This window comes from Ischnura elegans, chromosome 8, assembly GCF_921293095.1.
Source record: "Ischnura elegans chromosome 8, ioIscEleg1.1, whole genome shotgun sequence".
In the NCBI taxonomy this organism is placed as follows: domain Eukaryota; kingdom Metazoa; phylum Arthropoda; class Insecta; order Odonata; family Coenagrionidae; genus Ischnura; species Ischnura elegans.
This window is the reverse complement of record NC_060253.1, coordinates 38051990-38072934: the sequence shown is the minus strand read 5'-3', so window position 1 is coordinate 38072934 and position 20945 is coordinate 38051990. Positions and strand designations below refer to the sequence as shown.

At 39.7% G+C, this 20945-nt stretch overlaps 1 long non-coding RNA gene across 1 annotated transcript; it reads right to left on the bottom strand.

The window, feature by feature from the left end:
• Positions 1-19252: 19252 nt before the first annotated feature.
• On the bottom strand, positions 19253-20714 carry LOC124163535. Its single transcript, XR_006865800.1, has 3 exons — positions 20057-20714; positions 19824-19968; positions 19253-19697 (listed from the first exon to the last, which is right to left on the bottom strand). It is a non-coding gene; the product is annotated as an uncharacterized LOC124163535 (long non-coding RNA).
• Between the last annotated feature and the right edge of the window lie 231 nt (positions 20715-20945).

Genomic DNA, 20945 nt, shown 5'->3' with positions numbered 1-20945 from the left:
CGCGCAGGTCAGAGCTGCATTTCTAAAATGGCGTGGAATTGCGCGAATGCAGGAACGAAATTAGAACAGGGGCTATTTTGCCGTCTCGCATCCGCGCATTCTCGCATGTGTTCTAGCAATCCACCGCTTTACACACGCAATTTTGATTGCGCCTTCGCACGTACGTCAGATTGCGCAATTACGTGTACCGTGTAAAACGGCCTTTACATGTTCCGTCCCGGTCCACCAAAATCATTCACACAATCAAGCATTAATTCGCACGTGTTATTGTATCATTTTACCAGTCCTTAAAATATTTTTCCTAGCGTACCCACGAAGTCGCGATTTTCTTCTGAAAAATGGAAGAATGATGCGAAGATAAAGAAAAAAAGCGTTCTTACCTGTTCAGGAGGATATTCATTGCTGTCATCACTCTCGGGACGTGACAGGTGTTGAGTGGGTGGGTTCAGATGGAGGTGGGCAGAAGAGAAGAAGACGCCCTTTTCTCGCAATGCTTGGGCACGTCGGAAGTAGTTGATCTTCGAGTATCACTCCCCAGGAAGTATCTCTTCACGATAGCGTCGGTGCACTAGTAACCGCCAAGCATTACCTACAAGTGTTTCAGCTCCTTTGCCACGTTATCGGTCGGGGGCACTATTTTTACTCTGCAAGGAGTTTGAAATTAGATTTTAGTTTGGGGGCAGTGGTTTCATGGCAAAATAGGGTAGTTTCCTTCATCAAAGAAAACAAAAGGCATTGATTGCGATTTGTTACCCACCATTAGTGTATTCATAATGTACAAATGATTTGGTTTTAGAAATACCGGTTTAGACGAATGGAAATGGTCAATTTTAACCTAATTTGTAAAAGGCCAGATTGGTGCCCATGCGATGCCACTCCACGTGACGTCACAGGGACCCAGATACTATACGAGTAGTCAGGAGTTTTACATCGTCTGAGATTACCAATGCATGCACGAGGCACACAGCTCAGGGCAACATCTATTAATAATCACCTGTTAAAAAAGCCTATTGTCGGAAAGTTTCCTTTGTTTGATAAGGTATTAATAATCGTTATTCAAGCCAAACGCTACCTGCTAGCAGCCTGCATCGTAGCAGCGCTCATAGCCTCGCACCAAGTTGGCCTCACACAGCGGTGCCGGAATATAGAATGACGTCACACGGCCTTTCCCAGCATTCATACTTAGCTTTCGCGTTTTCTCGGTCTTGAAAATTTTCACTTTTCATTTAATCGCGAATAATAGATAGGTATCGTATTTTAAAATCTAAAGCCGTTAAATACGTAGGTACTCCAGGAGTAATAATCTTTCGATTTAGGCAATAAAAAAATAAAAAGCCACCCTATTGGACTATTTTTAGTCCCATAATACCAAAAACAGCACATGTTGGCATTTTACATCAGCAGTTTTTATTTATTTATTTTTTAACAAGTTAAAAATAAAACGTACTTACCCAAATATCCATGCCCTGGATAGGGGCAACCTACCCAGGCGGGACTAGAACACGCGACCTCTAGTTTAGCTGGCGAGGAGTTCGCAATCGAGGCCACCTCCTATGTACTTGATTTGTGTCCTGCTAATAGCTCACTCCACTCAGACATGGAGGCTCTGGGAAAAAATCGAGGAGGAGAGACAGCAAGCAATTTATCAGGACACGCGCTTTCAGAGTGCACCGGCTTACGTCCAGTGCAAAAAGGGCGAAAGAAGCTTGCTTTGCCCCCGCGAAAACAAACGAGTTAGTGGTCAGGTTGCGACGGTCAGTCGTTTCATAGACATGGACGGCTAAGGTAGAAGAAGAAGAAGAAGCGAAAGGGAAAAAAATTGCTTACACGTATGTGGAATAGGTAGGCGTGTGTACTGTCATTATGGCGGGGTTGTTTGGGCTGACCGGCGAGATATTCTGGAGAAGAAGAAAAAAGAAAAAGAGACGACAATGACGGGACTCAGGTAGAGCTGAGCATTAGCCGCGTAGGTCAGTGGATGAGTGGAGGACACATAAAGCGAACAGCTCGTAAACACGAGCTTAGTGGTCATGGGCGCCCCGTCGGCCGTTTGCTGACTGACACCTTCTCAAACAGTGCGTGAAAAATCGGTCCGGTTTGATGCGTTGTGAAGACTTCGGTCGTGCAAATACTATAAATCTGACTGATATTCCCGGACTAGCCACGGTCATAAATTTACGGAGTCACCCGCAATGCACAAATTGTGAGAAATTCCTCAGAGAATAAAAAAATCATACGCCCAGACCCCAGTTCGAACTCGGGCCCCTCGATTTCCAGCCGAGAGCTTTAGAAAGTTAAACTACCGAGGCGTCAATCCCCTCTGAGTCCACAAATTTACATATGATTCCCATATGAATGATTTTTCATCAGTGGAATTACGCACAATATATCTGCCACTTTATCAACTGATCATGGCGTTACTCGGTGGAACGAAGTAATCGTCGCCTCGGTGGGGTAGAGTCCTCGCCTGCCGAGCAAATATTCATGGCAGAGCAAAGTTATAATGTGCTGCTTGTCTTGATAGTGACGCTAAGCCACTGAAACTAGGTGACTGCATTGAATTATTAGTGGAGCAGTACTTGGTTTTTACTTTGTTCTACCATGACCTTAAATCTGCCCCTATTACTGACAGTCATTTCTTAGTTAGCGAGGCAAATTATATGCATAGATCTGTATCAACGAGATACTTGCATCTTCTTGCATGCCCTAAGTTTGTGAGGCATGTCCACTCCGGCCTCAGTACCGTCCGTCGTAGGCGTAGGCGATCTAGACTGCCTACAGTGGATTCCATGGCGCAGAAGTAGCTTTACAAACCCAAATTAATTTAGCATCAGATGTAAACTCCAATCCTAAAAACAGTAGATAAAAACTAGGCCAAAGCTATACCCAAATTAAAACATAAAAATTGTACTCTTCAACACATTAATTATTATTAGCCTCGACCAGTTTCATTGCCTCATCACCATTCTCAATAAGTAGGCTTACTTGAGGCACTAAAATCAGTGTGGTCAATTACAATGTGAGGAGATGAACAAATTTGGCATTTTAATTCGGCTTCAACGAACTTCCAGGAAGTTGAATCGCTAACAATTGAACATATTCAAATCTATAAGTTAAAAATCGTTGATGTAAGTAGTTTTATTTTATTATCAATAACATACACTTTGATACTTCCAAAACATATTTTTTAAATCCGACCGGTTTCGGCTGTTTCACCATTATCAAATACATAAAATACGTTAAAAAAATATATTGTGGAAGTAACTAAGTGTCTGTCATTTATAATATGGAGACCTTCCACCACGTACAAGCTTCAAGTTTTGGTTTTACTTTATTTTATATTAGTTAGCAGACTAGCTACACATCCATTCATATTAGAAACTAAAATTATCTAAATTAGCTTTAGACGTTATCTATATTTTCAGTTCATTCATCGGTCACAATGGAGAAGAGACTTTCGCTCTATCCATAAAAAGACCTATGTTACTTCACATCAAAAAATACATAGTTCTCACATTTTTTCACTCATTCGTCTTCATAGCCCCGTAAACAGCGAATTTACTGGTAGGGACTTTACAGAGGAGGAATCTATCGAATAACAGCGTAGGACGAACCTAAATACCTTTGCCCTAGATTGCGGAAACCTACTCAGGCGGGACTCAAACCTTACCCCACGGCCACAAGAGCCGGCAAGGTCTTAAAGGTGGTTGGTAATATTTATTTATTTCCATGCCACAGAAAACAGCACATAATGGCGTTTTACACCGTGGTTCATACAATAGTTCAGAAATTACACACGCACGAGCCGCTATGCCCTGGATAGGAGCCACATACACAGGTGGAACTCAAACCCATGACCTCTTGTTTGGCAGGCGAGTACTTTACCACGCCGCCAACAAGGCCGGCAAAATATTAATTTGTTATTATGCACTGATTACGTAAAATGCTTTTAAAAGACTACATTAAAAAATATATTCCTTTGATGCTTGCGAAAATAAAAGGATGAGAAAGTAAAAGAAAGGTGCTATTTTACACTTTTCCGACCGCACCTTGAATATGCAGCGAGCGTATGGGATCCGGTGCAGAAATAATTAATCCGCGATCAGAATAAAATACAAAGGAAGGCTGCGCGTTTCGTCAAAAACTCCTACGGGCGTACAGATAGCGTTACCCAGATGTTCAGCGAATTAGGCTGGGAGCCGCAGGAGACAGAGGCTGCGCGCTAGGCCTAGATTGCTTGAACAATTGATGTAGATGTAGATGAACATAAGGATTTATTTGCGAACAGGGTGGTTTCCTATTATTTTTTTATTGCCTAAATCGAAAGATTATTACTCCTGGAGTACGTATTTCGCGCTTTTAAATTTTTAAATGACGATATCTATTTTTCGCGATTAAATGAAAAGTGAAAAATTTCAAGCGCGCGAAAACGCGACGGGTAAGTATGAATGCCGGGAAAACTCCGTTTGACGTCGTTCTAGTTCCCGCTGCCGCAAGTGAGGTGACATTGGGGCGAGGCTTTGAGCGCTGATACGACGCAGGATGCTAGCAGGTAGCAGAGTACCCTGCTAGCTGGTAGCGCTTGGCTTAAATAAGGATTATTGATACCTTATCAAACGAAGAAAACTTTCCGACCTTAGCCAGTTTTAATAGGTGATTATTAAGACATGTTTCTCTGAGCTCTGTGCCTCATGCATACATTGGTAATCTCAGACGATATATAACTCCTATCTACTCGAATAGAGACTAGGTCCCTGTGACGTCACGTGGAGAGGAATCGCATGGGCGCCAATCTGGCCTTTTGCAAATGAGGATAAAATTGACCCTTACCATTCGTCTAAACCGGTATTTCTAAAACCAAATAATTTGTATATTATAAATACACTAATGGTGGGTAACGAATCGCAATCAATGCCTTTCGTTTTCTTTGATGAAGGAAACTACCCTATTGTTAATTCGCTGAGGAACTTCCTCGCAATTGTACTGCGATTGCCAAGGTAGTGGCGAATTTTTTAAAATTCAAATCGGGCAAAACCGAAAAATTTCGCTCCCATTTCCAATTGAGATGCATTTTCTCCCTGGCGAGCGTGAGGACGCGTCTTCCAGAGACCGTTAAAAAGCTTGAAAGGCGTTCGAATCGACAGGCGGCGCCAGAGAAATTCCTCAGCGTCCGTTGTGTGTATGTGTGTGCCGAAGAGAGAGAGAGCCCTCGCTTCGGAAGTGAGGGCCCTAAGGGGTGTGGGGCCTCTGAGGATAAAGCCGGTCCCTTTCCTCTCTTCCAGGAAAAGGGCTAGTTCCTAGGGTCCTGAGAGGGATGGGTGGGAGTAGCGGTGAACTGTTTGGTCGAACCACCAACATCTCCACGGACTCCGCTCTGGGCATTTTTTTCTCGCATTGTTGGGGCCTTTCTGTGGGAGGAATGAGCTAGAGTGAGGGACCCCTTAGACCCATCCTAAATGCATGTATATTGGCCCCCCGCTGCATTCTTCTGTGACCTACAGAGAAAGGCCGGCCTCGCTCGAGAAGTGTGGGGTGGTTCGCTGGTAGTATAGCAGAGAGACAATTGGTAGGGACCGCTTCCTGTCGCTTTACCGCGCCACACGTGTGGCCCACAAGTACGGCCACTCCTACCCTAATCCGGACGGGAAAGATGAAAGGAGTTCTACTGGTGCCCTCAGCAGTTTTATTACTCAAGGGAAAATGTTCCTGATACCGAAACGGTATGGACAAAATCTCTCAAGCAGCTCGTCGCTTCTGTCAACACCTTCGGCAAGAGAGGAAACATGAGGTGTTTTTCGTGTTTACCGGGCAGCTATTTTGATCGACGACGTATTTCGACTATCGACAACTTTTCAATTTGTCCAAGAACTGCACAAAAATCTGTACAATACAAAATTTGTACAATTTAATATTTGTACAAGTTGAAAACTCAACAACTTTTTGCACAAGTGTAATCCATCCTCGGATTTTCTGATGCGTGGAATGAACTTTTATTTATAAACAATTCTTACCTCCTGCTGAGAACGTAGTCAGGACACTTAAAGATATTAACCTATTTTTATCTGAAGAGGCCATTGGAATACCGACATTGTTGTCTTGAATTCGAAAAAAAAAAATAAAACCCATTATAAAGGAATCGAATATAAAAAGCACACGTAAAATGCATCAAGTGCTCGACAGTTTTATTACCCAAGGGAAAATTTTCCTGATACCGAAAAGTTACCATTAAAAAGTTGAATACTAAAAAATTTTGTGCACTACTGTAATCCATTTTCGGGTTTCCTCCAGAGAGGAATGAACTTTCATTGAAAAATCACTCACATAGCTCCTCGGTTTTGTCAACACCAACGGCAAGAGAGGAAACAAGAGGTGTTATAGAAGGTGAGGAAGCATGATGGCTATCGACAAATTTACAATTTGTACAAAAAATGCACAAAAAATTTGTGCAATTTAAAATTTATACAAGTTGAAAACTCGAAAATTTTGAGCATTACTGTAATCCATTTTCGGGTCTCTTGCTGTGAGGAATGAACTTTCATTGCTCAACTTTTCATTCCTGCTGGAAACGTCACAAGGAGACTAAATGAGATTAGTTGGTTTGTTATTTGGACGGATTATCACAATATCGCTGTTGTTCACAACTTGGCGCTTGATACTTGGTGTTTTTATATTCATCTCATCATTCACTCAAAATTTTGAAATCAAGATACCCTGTTTCATGCCCGAAAGACGAAGTAATTTAATATTGGTTAAATAAGATATAGAAATATTTCCACGGAACTTTCAATTCGAGATACAATAATTTTGCTCTGAACCGTACAATGTAGAATTGACTAAAATTAAACTAATTTCATCTCATGTCGGGACCTTAGGCATTTCTAAAAGAGCAGACATGAAGTAACCATCGAACGCCGTACAGGTTGCTTGCTTGGGCCTTTTTGAAAAGAAAACTATTGGGTCCTCGGTCTAGGTCGAGGACAAAATACAGGGAGATGGATTTCTGCGAAATGTGTGAATTAGAAGGTGGGATTTTTTGGTCTGGAGGGTGATTTATGCGGTCGAGTTTTCGGAAGGAGCGAACCACATCAACTAGAGTTATCGTCGAGGAAATGTGCATTGTAATGTTGTGGAGTCAAGCGTTGGGCGCCCGAAACCTAGAATTTGGGGGAAGAATGTGATTGACAGCCTTTTAGCTGTGGGCGGAGATGGACCTGGGAAGAATGGAGACAGGGATGAATGGGGAAGTCACCATGGGCTAGTTCGCTCGCTAATACCTAGTTTGTTTCCGCCTGAAATCTGGAGTTGATTACCAGCTTTGGTTTCACTTCCTTAGTCAGTTTTTACTTCGCTCATGTGTCCTATCTTAATGTGGTAATGCTCCCTCAATTTATCCTAATTAAGAACCTAGTCTTAACCGTTTTTAATGAAAATATTTTGTGAAATATTCTGTCAGCGTCAATTTATCTGAAGACGCAACGTAGCTCGGCATTTCTGACGTGGTTAATAATTTTTGATAAGGTTTCCGTATTATTAAGAAATACTAAATAATTATTACCAGTTTGGTAGCGAATACTATTCCATTAAAATCTTCCCCCGTACGAAATTAGTATTTTTACATGTTCCTCACCACAGCACCTCAGAATCAGATTTTGTATTTTTTTTTAAATAACGAAAGTAAAAAATGAATTTGCTATTCATACTTTAGATGAGTAATTCATACCATTCTTCATGCCTTGTGGTATACAATATTCCTTCTTTCGGAGAAAAATGTCTAAGGATACTTCTGGTAGAAAATCGTATCCACTTTTAGACGAGGAAATAGGTAGGCCTGTTCTCTAGCCCCTTGGGTTTTCTTTTCTGAATTATGCGTGTTATTTACTTTCATACCACTGAAAACATACATTTTGAAAATCCACGAAAAATGTGATCCAAAGGTTGATAGAATCGTAGGCATTGCGAAATTGTTTTCTCTGCAGGACTTTTAATCTATTTTTCCGCGGAAAAGAATACTCTTTCATTCTATAATGCATTATTTTTCTTCTACCTTGATACCGTTGAATAGATATTAGTTCAAGTTGAATTGATAGTGATGTTAAAATCGACTCTGCTTCCGATGTATGCTACGCAAAGCGTGGTAATGTTTCGAAGCCACTGCTGCCATCGTGAAATCTTTCTTTTGCAGAAGGCGTCTCCAATTCGAAAGGATTTCAATCCAAATATTCTGGAATATAGAGAATTATTCAGCGCCGATTGCTACCGATAATATACCCCTTTTCAAATGTGGGATTCAATGTAATATTTTTAAGGGTGTACTCCATGTAGTATGAAAATTTCTGGGCGATAGCTCAAGTTTTTTTACGACTTGAGTGTCTTAAAATATTACCTGTCTTGCTGGAGTGACGCGTCCTCTCAAATCCTCTCAGATGAGAATAGTATCGTGCAACGCCCTTATAGTCAGATGAGAACGTAGCTATGTTGCTCTCAGAAAAGAGAAAGTTGACCCAGCAGCCTCAACCGCACCTTCTAGCTTTCTTGACGTAATGATGCCCTAGTGTGACGTTCTTATGACATGGGCGCCGGAATTCGAGCACATTCAGCATTTCAGGGATGTTCCTTCAGCTACATAATACCATAGAGTAAGTATATTCTATCTAAGGGTATTATCATAGAGTAAGTATTACATACTTACTCTATGATAATACCCTGCGAGCCACCTCAATGGTAATTTGCGGGCGTTGAGTATGCACCAACATGCAACATGCATTACCCTACTACCTATTTCTTGCTAAAGTTATGGGAACTAAAATTACGGGTATACCAAGCGCTCAAAATTGGGAAACATGAATTTACGCGCAAAATACGAGTACTTCTTTTAGAAAAAATTAAGTAAAGAAAATGCAATGGCGCGGAAATTTTTTTGAAGTAGACGATACAACGTAGAAATAAATTCTATTTCGCATCCTTTTTGTTGCATCGAAGTTGATTCACTCGTTTAGACGATAGAGTCCTTTTTTTTTACAGACAGTAGCGTCTTCTTAGGGCCGTTTTACACGGGACACGTCATTGTGCAGGTTAAAATTGCATTCATTTCTCAAGCTTGCGTGCAATAATTATTGCGCAGGCAAATGCGTCACTACTTGACACGGATAAACTCGGATGGGAATCTCTGTCAGACTGTAGATTGAAAAATAGACTAAACCTTTCAGATAAATTTAAGAGCAGTGTCTTTTCTAGCGAAGTTATCCATATCTTACGAACGCCATTATACTACGGAAGATCAGGTCATATAAATAAAATAAGAGAGATAGACTGAAGAACAGATAGATTCAAAATGCCTTTTTTTCCACGATCAATAAGAGATTATAACGGCAGCGCTAGTACATACAAATATATTAGATAACTTGTAGTTTAGCCACCTAAATTATGTATAACTTAATTCATGTTTCTGAATTTTATTATTATTTCTAACAGCATCTGGTAGTATAATTTTTTAGTATGCGTGATGTTATTTGGACCGTGTGGTGTGCTTGTGGGAGTCCAATTGCATGCTGGTGATTGATCAATCCCTGCCAAACACCCTAGAGGTGGCTCGCAGGGTATAATGTAGATGTAGTTGTAGACAAGGGGACCACAGCTTGACGGAATGAGTGCTGTAATTCAAATCACACAGTACAAAAGTAAAGATCGGGAAATCTCAGAAAGGTTTCTCAGTCAGGATTCGAACCGAAGCCCACTAGGTCCGATGCCAGATTACTCTTACTATAGCGCATATAAGAACCATAGTGTTTTAGCTACTATTTTTAGTAGTGTTTTAGCCACTACTTTAGTACTATTAAGGATAGCAACGTTGTCTCAATTGATAGGATTAATGGCATCGCTCGCTAGGATCACTCATTGCATGTTTTTTCATAGTTCTAACCTTGTATGTATTTGCTATAGGAATTACTAACCATTAGCAATTTTTTTATGAATAAGCATGCATATTTTTCTATTGTGCGTTATATTTCTATGACCGTATGGTGTGCATGTGGCGGTCTTCTTGAATGCTGCATGTTGGTGATTTTTCACCCCCTGCCAAACACCCTAGAGGTGGCTCGCAGGGTATAATGTATATGTAGATGTAGCTTTGACTGGCTAGTTTCCGTTCCTACCCTCCCTATTCCAGCTGGGTAGGAGAACCAGAGGGGCTAAAAAGACTCAAATGAAGGTAATGATTGGGGTTGTGTTTGAGGCCCGGGCATCACAACCCGTCATTTGAAATATTCGACGGTCGATTTTCGTCTTTGAACGAAGATGTCAATGATAGGAGGAATCCGAGACCCCGAGGTGTAATTTTTGACACGGCTATAACACCCTCGGGGATCTTGGCTAACGGGTGGGTAGATCTTTGGTCTAGTAATCGAAGGGTCAAGGCATCAAGCCTTTGGACACTCCAAAACAAAGACTCTGGAACTAAGAGGTGGCCCAAAGGAAAAGGAATGCTTCTTCTACCCAAAATGCTTGAATTTCACGTGCGGGAAGCTTAATCTGGGGTGAGCTTTACCCTAACCTATTTTACCAACAATCTGGTTGTATCATCCGAACAAATACATTGTTTCAAATCGCTACTCTTGCTATTGTGATACATTTTTCTACGTTATGGAAAACAAAATGAATATTGATTCAATGGTGTCCCTGTCAAATTTAGGATCTATTTGCTATTAAATATCTATTCAGAGCCGATGTCTATTTCGTTAAGACGTGAGGAGCCAAAAATCGTATTTTGCCTAAATTATATATGTAGCAATAGACACTATCAGAACAATTACAGATCAAGTGATAAGGTTGTACAGTAGTTGAATTACAGAGAAACGGAAATTGACCAATTGAATTCGGTTTAACATTGCGGAACTGAACTTTAACGTACCTTCACGCCAACGTAATCTAGACCGAAGCCCTTCAAAACAATTTCTTTAAATTAATCTTTAAGTTGGAAGGTAACAAAAGTATACCTAAATTGTGTATCGTAGAGCTTAGGAGTGTAAGGTTCGGTCGTGAAATTTTGGTCTGTATACAACGCTTTCGATGTACCCCCACCAGAAAAAATCACCTAGGGTGAGACAAGGGCGTACCCAGGATCATAACTAGGGGGGGGGGGGCAAGCCATGGTCTAGGGAGGGCCAAGCTAAGTTGTGACATTTTGAAAAAATAGTTTTATTTTAGTAACATCTCTTATACTAATACGTATCATTTTTCGTGGGTTTAAAGAAAATTTGTTGGATACTTTCATTTCAATTCAGTACTGATTTTGCTTAAAGACTTTTGCAATTTTTGCTTTAAGGGGGGGGGGGGGGGGAGGTCAGCCGCCCCCCTCTGCCCCTCGCTGAGTACGCCCATGGTGTGAGATCTGGTGTCTTCGTACGAATTACTGAAAACGCTCCATTCGTTCATGTTAACCCTGAATGTTCCATGAAAACGGTCTAGACTAGATTTTAAATGGCGGGCCCCATAGAGCTCTGCTCCCAGAGTACTCTTGTCAGATAAATCACAAACGGGCCTCACGCCAAAAAGTCTCACCTTCCAATTCACACATTTCGGGGAAATCCGTCTCCATGCATTATACACTGGCCGCCAACCCAGCAACGCTTGGGGCAGTCCGGGCGGACGCCAAGGAAATCGCCGGCCTCTTTTTCCATTCAACCGAACCGCCTCTTAGCTCCACGGGAGTTGGCCGGAGTCAACCCCCGCCGTCCGGCGTCCATTACTCAAGCAGTCCGTCGGTAAACTCGGAGATTACAAAGGGATGGGCGATAAGGGGTGGGAAGGGAACAAGAGCTTCCCCTCCTCTCTTTCCTTTTCGCCTTCACGAATGCACTGCACACAGTCCGACCACTATGCTCACACTGAAGACACTCACTCACTATTATGGAATCGGAATTTTCGGCTGCGTCACCTCTTTTAGTTTGAAAAGGATGTCCATCCAAAGAGCTTCCATTTTCGGAAGGTGGCATATAACACAATTAATCCTATCGGGCGTAACTTGGTGGAAATCCATAATCGCAGGAATAGAAGGATCAACAACTTTGCTATTTCCATACAGAAATTTATTGACACCGACCATGGTTTCGTTACATTATCAAGGTGAAAATTCACCTTGATAATTTTACTCTGTAACGAAACCATGGTCAGTGTCAATAAATTTCTATGTGGAAATAGCAAAGTTGTTGATCCTTTTATTCCGGCAAATAACACGACAAAAATCTCGTCTGTTCCAATTTTATTCCCGCGTACATTATGGTGGCGCAAAATAAATTAGAGGCTAGCTGTGATACATCTGTTGCAAACATTTCAGCGCAAATTTCGAAGACCAATACCGCATATGTCGAAGATAAATATCACAAAATGTTTCTAACAGAAAATGAAAAAATAAACCTTGTTAAGTCTCTTAATATAACTTTACAATACAATACTAATGCTAAAGATTATTCTTTCATTTTCCACATTTGAAAGGTTTCACATTTACACCTGAAATTCTCAGTTACATTTTACAGCAAAATTTGAAGGAAAAATCTCAAACACCGCTGTGTCCATTTCAAAATCAAGTACATCAAATTAAATGTCTTTTATTCATGCTTCAAATCCCTAACGAACACTTCGGACATCCCTACTCAAACTCCTGGTAGCAAGAGTTGGGCCAGAGAATGGAATTGGTCTCCCTGACCCCGAATGTTGATCTCGTTGGCGCCGGGGTAGAGTCCCCGACTGCTAACCTAGAGGGCGCGGGTTCGAATCCCGCCTGGGTGGATTGACCACCATCCAGGGCATGGATGTATGGGATTGTCAAACAAGTTAATTGTAAGATCTACCTAGTTCCAAATTCGCGTGTGTAATAAACGACATTTTTATTATTACTAATGTGTGATATTCACGTACCTCTGGTTTAGTGTGGGATGAGCTCGACCTCGCAGTCCATCTGTAAACTCGGATATTACAAAGGGATGGGCGATAAGGGGTGGGATGGAAAAGAGCTTCCCCTAATTCCTTTTCGCCCATTACGAATGCCCTCACAGGAATCGGAATTTTCGTCGGCAGCGTCACCTTTTTTTCTTAGTTTGGAAAGGAGTTCCACCCATAAAGCTCCATTTTCCGGAGGCGGCATAACACAACAAATATCTCGCCTAGTCCAGTTTTATTCACGCAAAAGAAAGGTGTCTTATTTTTTTTATTTATCTCCATTGCCCAGAAAATAGCTCATTTAAGGCCTTTTACATTGGGGAAATAACTTGTAACAACGACTATCAGACACAACCATGCCCTGGGTAGGGACACACTACCCAATCGGGACTCGAACCCGCGCCCCTCGGTTTAGGAGACGAGGACTTTACCCAGCCGCTACCGAGGCCGGTAAAATTGCTGCCTTATATCCGTTGCAAAATTTTCACAACAGCAACTGAAAGAATGAACTTTGTTGGGTTCACCAAAATAACTCCATGAAACGCTATCACCCAAATTTATTCATTCATTTCCCAAAATGGTAACGTTTCACGCGTTTAAGCCTGAAATCATCAGTTATATTTTACTGCGGGGTTTGAAGAACGATATCATTTACGCGTACATTATTATCGGGCAAAAAAAGTAAAGACTGGCTGTTTCACAACCGTTTCAAAATGTTTGCAGCAGAGTTTGAAGACCAATATCTCAAATAAAGCTCATTCCATTTCGATTGGACATCTATAAAGGACATGGGCGTACCCAGTGAGGGGCAGGGGGGGAATTTGGCCCCCATAGAAGCAAAAATCGCAAGAGTCTTTAAGCAAAATCAGTTCTGAATTGAAACGAAAGTATTCAACAAATTTTCTTTAAACCCACGAAAAATGATATGTATTAGTATAAGATATGTAACTAAAATAAAACTATTTTTTTCAAGGAAATAATCTCACAAACTAATAAATCGCTACTATAATTTCCTTAAAATGTTGGTTTCATTCACCTTTTCCAAGCTAAAATGTCACAACTTGGCTTGCCCCCCCTAGTTATAACCCTGGGTACGCCCTCGGTAAAGGCATCACCATATGGACCTTCAGAAATATTTCGATTGAAAATGGAATATCCAAAATAAATTGGAGCGGATAGCCACGATATTTTTCCACTGATAATTACTGACACAGTAAGTAGCCACGATTTTTCAACAAATTCGTTTGAAGACAACGAAGACTTCACATTTTTTATAAAATTAATATTTAGTTCGTTTTTTAGCTTTCCCATTAGAATCAGCAGGATATCCTTGAGGAAAGCCCGTGTTTTTAGATTTCAAGGGCTTCTTCAAGGGATTTTCTGGAAAAAAATCTCGCCCATGGCACCTTAACTTTGACCACACGGCAGCAGAATGGATGGTAGCATGACCTAGGAAGGGCACGGTTGATGGGAAATGGCCGAGGGTATAATATATGTAAGGGTAGGGTAGCCTAGAGGGTTAAAGTAGACAGGGTAAGGGTGCTATTATAAAATATATGCTTATTCTGTTGAAGTTTGGTGGGCTCTGAAATTTTTTTTACTCCCACGTCAGGCGAGGTCTCTCTCATGCTGTATCCAGGGCAACGCAGGCGGTGGCTTGCTCAACCACTCCAATACGACCTGTTTATTTATTCTTTTTTCCCCGACACAAATATTTTCGCCACTGTTTGGAAACTTTTTATCGCGTCCGGCGTTTTTTTTTCATAAATACACCATCCATTCAGGAATTCACAATCGTAAAAACCCGGGAAGCGACAAATTTAGAAGTCATTCTTTCCTCCTAATGACATGATCCAAGTTGACAGCAAAAGGGAATGTTGGAAACCGCAAACCCTTGTTCAGATAGAGTTATATGTTTTTCCCACCTCCACAGATCTCGTCTCGAGCAAAGGGGACAATATAAAGAAGGATTCAATCCGTCTCGTAGAAGTTTGATTTACGCGCTGCCGTCACGCTAGATTTTTATTAGGTTTCCTAAAATGTCCTCAGCAAAGCGACCGCAGAACCATCCGTTTATTCCCAATATTTGCAATTGAATAGTTGTATTCGCTTCGAAAAAATATGGATTTACCGCACAACTTCATGTCCAATATAAATTTCGGTTTAAAATCTCTAATTATAGTTAATTTCCTTGTCTAATTCGGATCGCTCCGCCTTCAACGCCGCGAGTGAGGGCTCATTTAATTCTATATTAATTTCTGTACCACCGAAAACAGCACCATTGGCCTTTTACATCGGGGTTTTTAACTTAATAATTGATCGTATCAGTAATACTTCAATTTTTGTGTACGTAATAACCATTAAATTTCAATGTGCGCTAAATGAGAGCACACTAATTTGCCCACAGGAGAGATCATCAATTATAATTGTCGTGGTCTCGAGATATCAATGAAGTAGCAAAGAAATTCTTCGGGAAATCCGACGGTCACATTTGCTCTATAATAGTGCTGCTTGGTAGTTATTTCTTTCCGGGGCTTTGTGTAAGGGCGAAAACCACCAAACCAGTGGCCCGAGTCTTGAAATTTTCGTTACTCACCGAACACAAATCGACGTTTTCGTTATCATCGGTAACTTCGTTAGCCTCATAGCGAATTTCGGCATCAACGAATCGCGGAGCAAGTCCTTAATTTTTTCGTTAACAGTACAGCGAGTAATCTTCGTTTCGTTATTCCCGCTGGTGCTGCAGCGACGTCTGTGGCTTTGTACCAAACTAAAACAAATGACTGCTCTAACGCAATCGTACCCCAACCCACCGTTACTGATGGTTACTATGGATTCTTACAGTGTTTATTTTTCCTTTGGAGCGACTAGTGCAGCTTAGGAGCGGATTTTTGTAATCATACATTGTAATAAAAATATAATGGAGAGTGTAGGTAAGAAAAGAATGAGCAAAGTCTCCGAGAAGCAGCAGGAGCTAATGCTTGAACTTTATACGAGGTATAAAACTATTTTAACCGGAAAGCTTGGCCCTAATGTAACAAGCAAATCTAAACAGAAATGCTGGGAAACTATCGCACAGCAATTAAATGCAGCAGGCCAGGGTCCAGCGAAGGACGTGGAGAAGTGGAAGAAGGTAATGTTTTGCTGATTATGACTGAACTAAATCTTGGAAAATGTAAACATTATTGAAAAACTTCAGTCCAGAAGTAAGTAATGCCGTTGAAGTGAAATAACTTGAACTGTAATCATTTAGATGAAATTAATTGGATGTCTTTGGAAAAAGGTGTTTATTTATTCGGTTCCTCTCTTCGTAATTCATGCTCCTTGTTCTAACGTTCTCATCAAGTCTGTTAACTGCTTTTGAATTCAGAATAGTTTTGCGCGTTATAATTCATGTATCAATGGTTAGCTAAAGTGCTTGCAACATTGATTTTGAGACAGACATGGGCAGACTGGAGAAGCTCAGTTAAAGCAAAAGCGTTGCGTCTCCAGAAATATCATAAAGAGACAGGTGGGGGAGGCATGTCAAAGGAAAATTTAAGCCCATTGGAGGAAAGACTTTTAGAAACTGTTGGAAAAGTTTGTACCTACGGAGATCCAGGTTGTAAGGAATCGCTTGTGGAGGTATTTTTGATAAACTTCAGTATATTTGAGCAAAGTATGTGTGATTATTTTGATTCCTTAGTATTTGTTAACATTACGGAATTTCCATTTTAAAAGGAGGAGATTTCAGTTGATAATGAGGAGGTCCTGTCAGCCATAGGTTTGTAAAAAGCTGTCACCTATTCATAGTTTGTAGCATATTTGGATATAGGGCCTCATTAATATATTTTGTTACTGGTAGGGCAAGTGCTCATGGACTTTGGATGTAGTAGTAGCTTTGAAGATAATACCAATGCAGGTGTGTACTGGAAAATGACAATTTTCCAAACTCAAATACATACAATATGATTCTTGGTTTTCTTATAAACAAGCAGTGAGAAAAGGTGCAATGCACACTTAAGGAATGATAAAATAGTTTTAAATAAATAACTTGTATTAAGAAATATGCTCTGGTGTGATCAATGCCAATTGATGGAAATTATAATGATTGTATTACACAGTAAGAGAACCCTCCTCGCCCTTGGAAGAGATAGTGCCTCCACCTTCTCCATTTTTGTCAAGGCAGATATCTCCTCATTCTTCCCCAATTAATAGGAATTTTGTGAAAGAGAAGAGAAAAATCAAAGGTATAAAACTAAGAGTGTTTCATAGGTATAATTGAAGTACCTGGTGAACCATGGTGAATTGATAACTACCACATTAATGCTTATATTAATTACTTTAATTTCATTTGTTGAATCTTTCCTTCCTGATTAACAGGCAAGAACATTTCTCCTTATGAAAGAACGACGGAAAGGCTTTCTCAGATAGAGGAAGAGAAATTGAAATTTAAAAAAGAGATTGAAGGAAAAAAGTTAAACGTTCTTAATCAAATTTTAAAATCTTTAAATGACCTCCAACAAACTGAAAGTAGAAAAGCAGCTGCAGCTGAGAAGCAAGCTGATGCTTTTGAAAAGATTTCAGAATGCCTACAAAATTATTTAATAAAAAAGTAATTTTAACCTATGTTACATCTATGGCATCAGATTTGTTTGAAATATTTTAAATAATAATAATAAATATGAATATTTAATTGCCAAAGGATCAGAAAGCAATGAGTGCATTGATTCAGATGTATGGTTTATAGAAAATAGTAAAAGCATCACCAGCAATATCATTATGTTTACGATGGGTAAAAATGGGAATGGTCAATTCTGCCATCAGCATTTTAGAAGAGGTGCTAAAGAAATGCACTACCATTAGTCATTGAAGTCATTGATTTAGATGCATGTAGAGGTAGAAGTACATGGTACACTTAGGGGCAATGTTTGGATGAATACAAAAAGACTTAAGAATTTACAAGTTCTCATAGTAATACTATTGTGAGAGGAGAAATACCTTCACTTTATCCATGAAAGCCTTATCAGTTGGGAAATCTTTATTTGTAAGGGAATTTTATAGTAAAGTTGCAGCCCCATACGTTGAGGCCCTATAGGTGATTTCCTAGTTCATACAAATGGTTGGTACAGATCATTTTGTTTTCAGTTTGAGTACTGGTGAACATCTGAGTTGAAGTAATATTCGTTCATGTTTTTTTGTGTAAAGAATGTTTAAATTATGCTCACTCATGGATTTTTCGCACAAAGGGTAAAATTTTTAACTTCTTGAATGGAAATGTCTGCATGGGCTGTTGTTATTGGCATGAGGTATAATTCAAACAACCTTCTTTTGAATATTGAGCAATTTCAAGACAGAGGAAGTTCACCAAAAGATTATATGTACTATATGATGCATGGGAGTGGAACAAGCCTTAGTAAATGTTATAGAGAATGTCAGTTGACTCCGATTAGCGGCTGGATCTAGTGAGGAAGCAGATGAAGCTAAATTTGTTGACCAAAAACAAATATGGGTATCCCATGAAACATTTGAGTCTATGTGCATCCTTAAATATTTGGCTGAATTATCTTGAGGAATATGCGTGCCATTAATTATTATAATTACACATTGCTGCAGGTAGACTATTGCCTGGTGGCAGCATTAGATGTACATGAATAACAAATGTATCCAAAGTTTCTATCTTTCTAATACAAAGTTAAGAAACAGAATGGACACCCATGATAAAAATAATCCACTAATTCTAATCTCACACTACTAAGAATAACATTGTAACGTTGTGCCAATGAACCAATTTCAAACAATCCATTAAATACATTAATTCTAATATAATAGGTACAACTAAAAAATGAGCATTAACCCAATTTCACACTCTCCCTTTTAAACAACTATGTAATTAGTCAATAAGTGATGACACTTCTTCCTAAAAAATGCATGGGGATAGGGAAATGCCCCTCTTAGGCTTTTGTATATTTCTGAAATACATTGTGTGATTTCACAATGTTCAGTTTAAGGGAGTTCTTAAGCCATCAGCGATTCACTGACAGTTAAACCATCGGTGATGAGAGATTGAAGACAGAAGAAAAAACAATGAATTTAGTGTCATCTGCATGCAGAGTTGGATAAATACCAGCTATTTTAGGGATAGTATGTGGTATTATAATAAGGTAAGTCATTTAAACCTAAAGGTTGATTAAATCATACACTCATTTTTGGTGCCACTTGCTCCGAAGGAGAAATTGTTTATTCACAACTGGATGTTTTACTGCATCAACAGTACAGAATTCATCGATTTTCATACAGGAGATTAATCACAAAATAACTGGTGAATTACAATACGAGTGATGATGTAGATCGGCATGGTTGACTATTTTCTAAGGATAATAAATACCATTCAGTTTATCTAAATTAGGAAAACCGAGCTCTAATAATTTGGCGACGAATTCTTAGGGCTTCATTATGAGCATGATGTTCTATGTCTTCCCTTACATAACCTGCAGCTCTATTTGCTGGAGGAAGCTGTATATTATCATCTTCCAAGTTATACCTCTTGCACATGTTGTGTATAACAACACAAGTGTTAACGATTAATGAAGCTCTCTCAGGGGAATAATGTAGTCCTCTCTCAGATAGCAAGCATCGAAACCTACTCTTGAGGACACCGTTGCATCTTTCAATGCAGTTTCTTGCAGCAGCATGTGCCTCTGTATACCTGTTCTCTGGGGTTCCTGGTATTGCATTTAATACTGGTGTCATCAGCCAAGGCTGAAGAGGGTAACCACTATCCCCTGGGATGAAAACAAAGTATTTCATTTTGGTATTTAGCACTTCTTTATAAAACCGACAGAATGGGTGCTTACTCAATTTGATGATTAATACATTTTTGTCAACTTGAAAAGTAAACTGTAGCATACCTATAAGCCATCCATCTAGGGTTCCTACAGAATGAGCATTTTCCAATGCCCTGTATATGTTTGAGCTCCTCCAAATGAAGGAATCATGTGTTCCCCCAGGGTATCTTGCGTTAACATTTAAAATGTTTAAATCATAGTCACATATCTGTTTTTAAAGGGAAACAAGCAAGAAATAGTAGGTAATTATCTACATAGGCTGTTTAACCAATATTCATGCTACATATGTATATTACCAGCTGAACATTTATGGAATGATAACCATGCCTATTAACGTAAAGGTGTTCAGGATATACTTCATCATTTACATGGGGAGCCTTGATCTTCACGTGCGTGCAATCAATTGCACCGAGAATACCGGGGAAATTCTTTTCCTCCAAAAATCTGAAATTTAGACTTAGTTAGATTTAGTTAGGAATATCATCAATAATTATGTCCAACGTTGAATACTCATTCAACCTGGAATATATCTTAATGAAATAATTTGTTTACCGTGCTTTTATCCTCCTCTGCTTATCAATATTAATTGGGAATGCAACCCATTTGTGAAGTAAATGTTCATTCACCGTATCAGTTATCTCCTTAATTATTCGACTTACAGTCTTTTGGCTTACATTCAAAAATAAATTTAATCCAACTGGCCTTTGATAGCTGCCACAGGCAAAAAAATGCAATGCTGTAACAACCTGCATTCAAGAAAAATAGGTTTTTTTATCGTAGTTTCCATAGTAAGAGAAACGTAGTAATCGTTGACAAGAAAAGGTTAAATCTACGGCTAACAATTTTGCAATAATAACAAGTTCACTTTCTTTAGTAGGACTCATTTTACTGATGGTAAAAAAATGAAATTAGTCCATGCCTACAGGTAAATACCTTTATTTCAATAGGAATGCATGATCTCCGTGAAGAATGCATGTAAGGCCTTAGCTCTTCCACTAAACCCAAAGTTGCCTCTTGATTAAGGCGAAATATTTGAACAAAATAATCTTTGGGAAGATCGTATGGATTTTGCCGGTCCCTTAGATATCTCTCTCGCCTATACAAACGCCTTTCCTCTTCATAAGCTCCCCTCATCAAAATAACACGTCTCAAGGCCGCCATATTGGTGTAAACAAACAATATGAT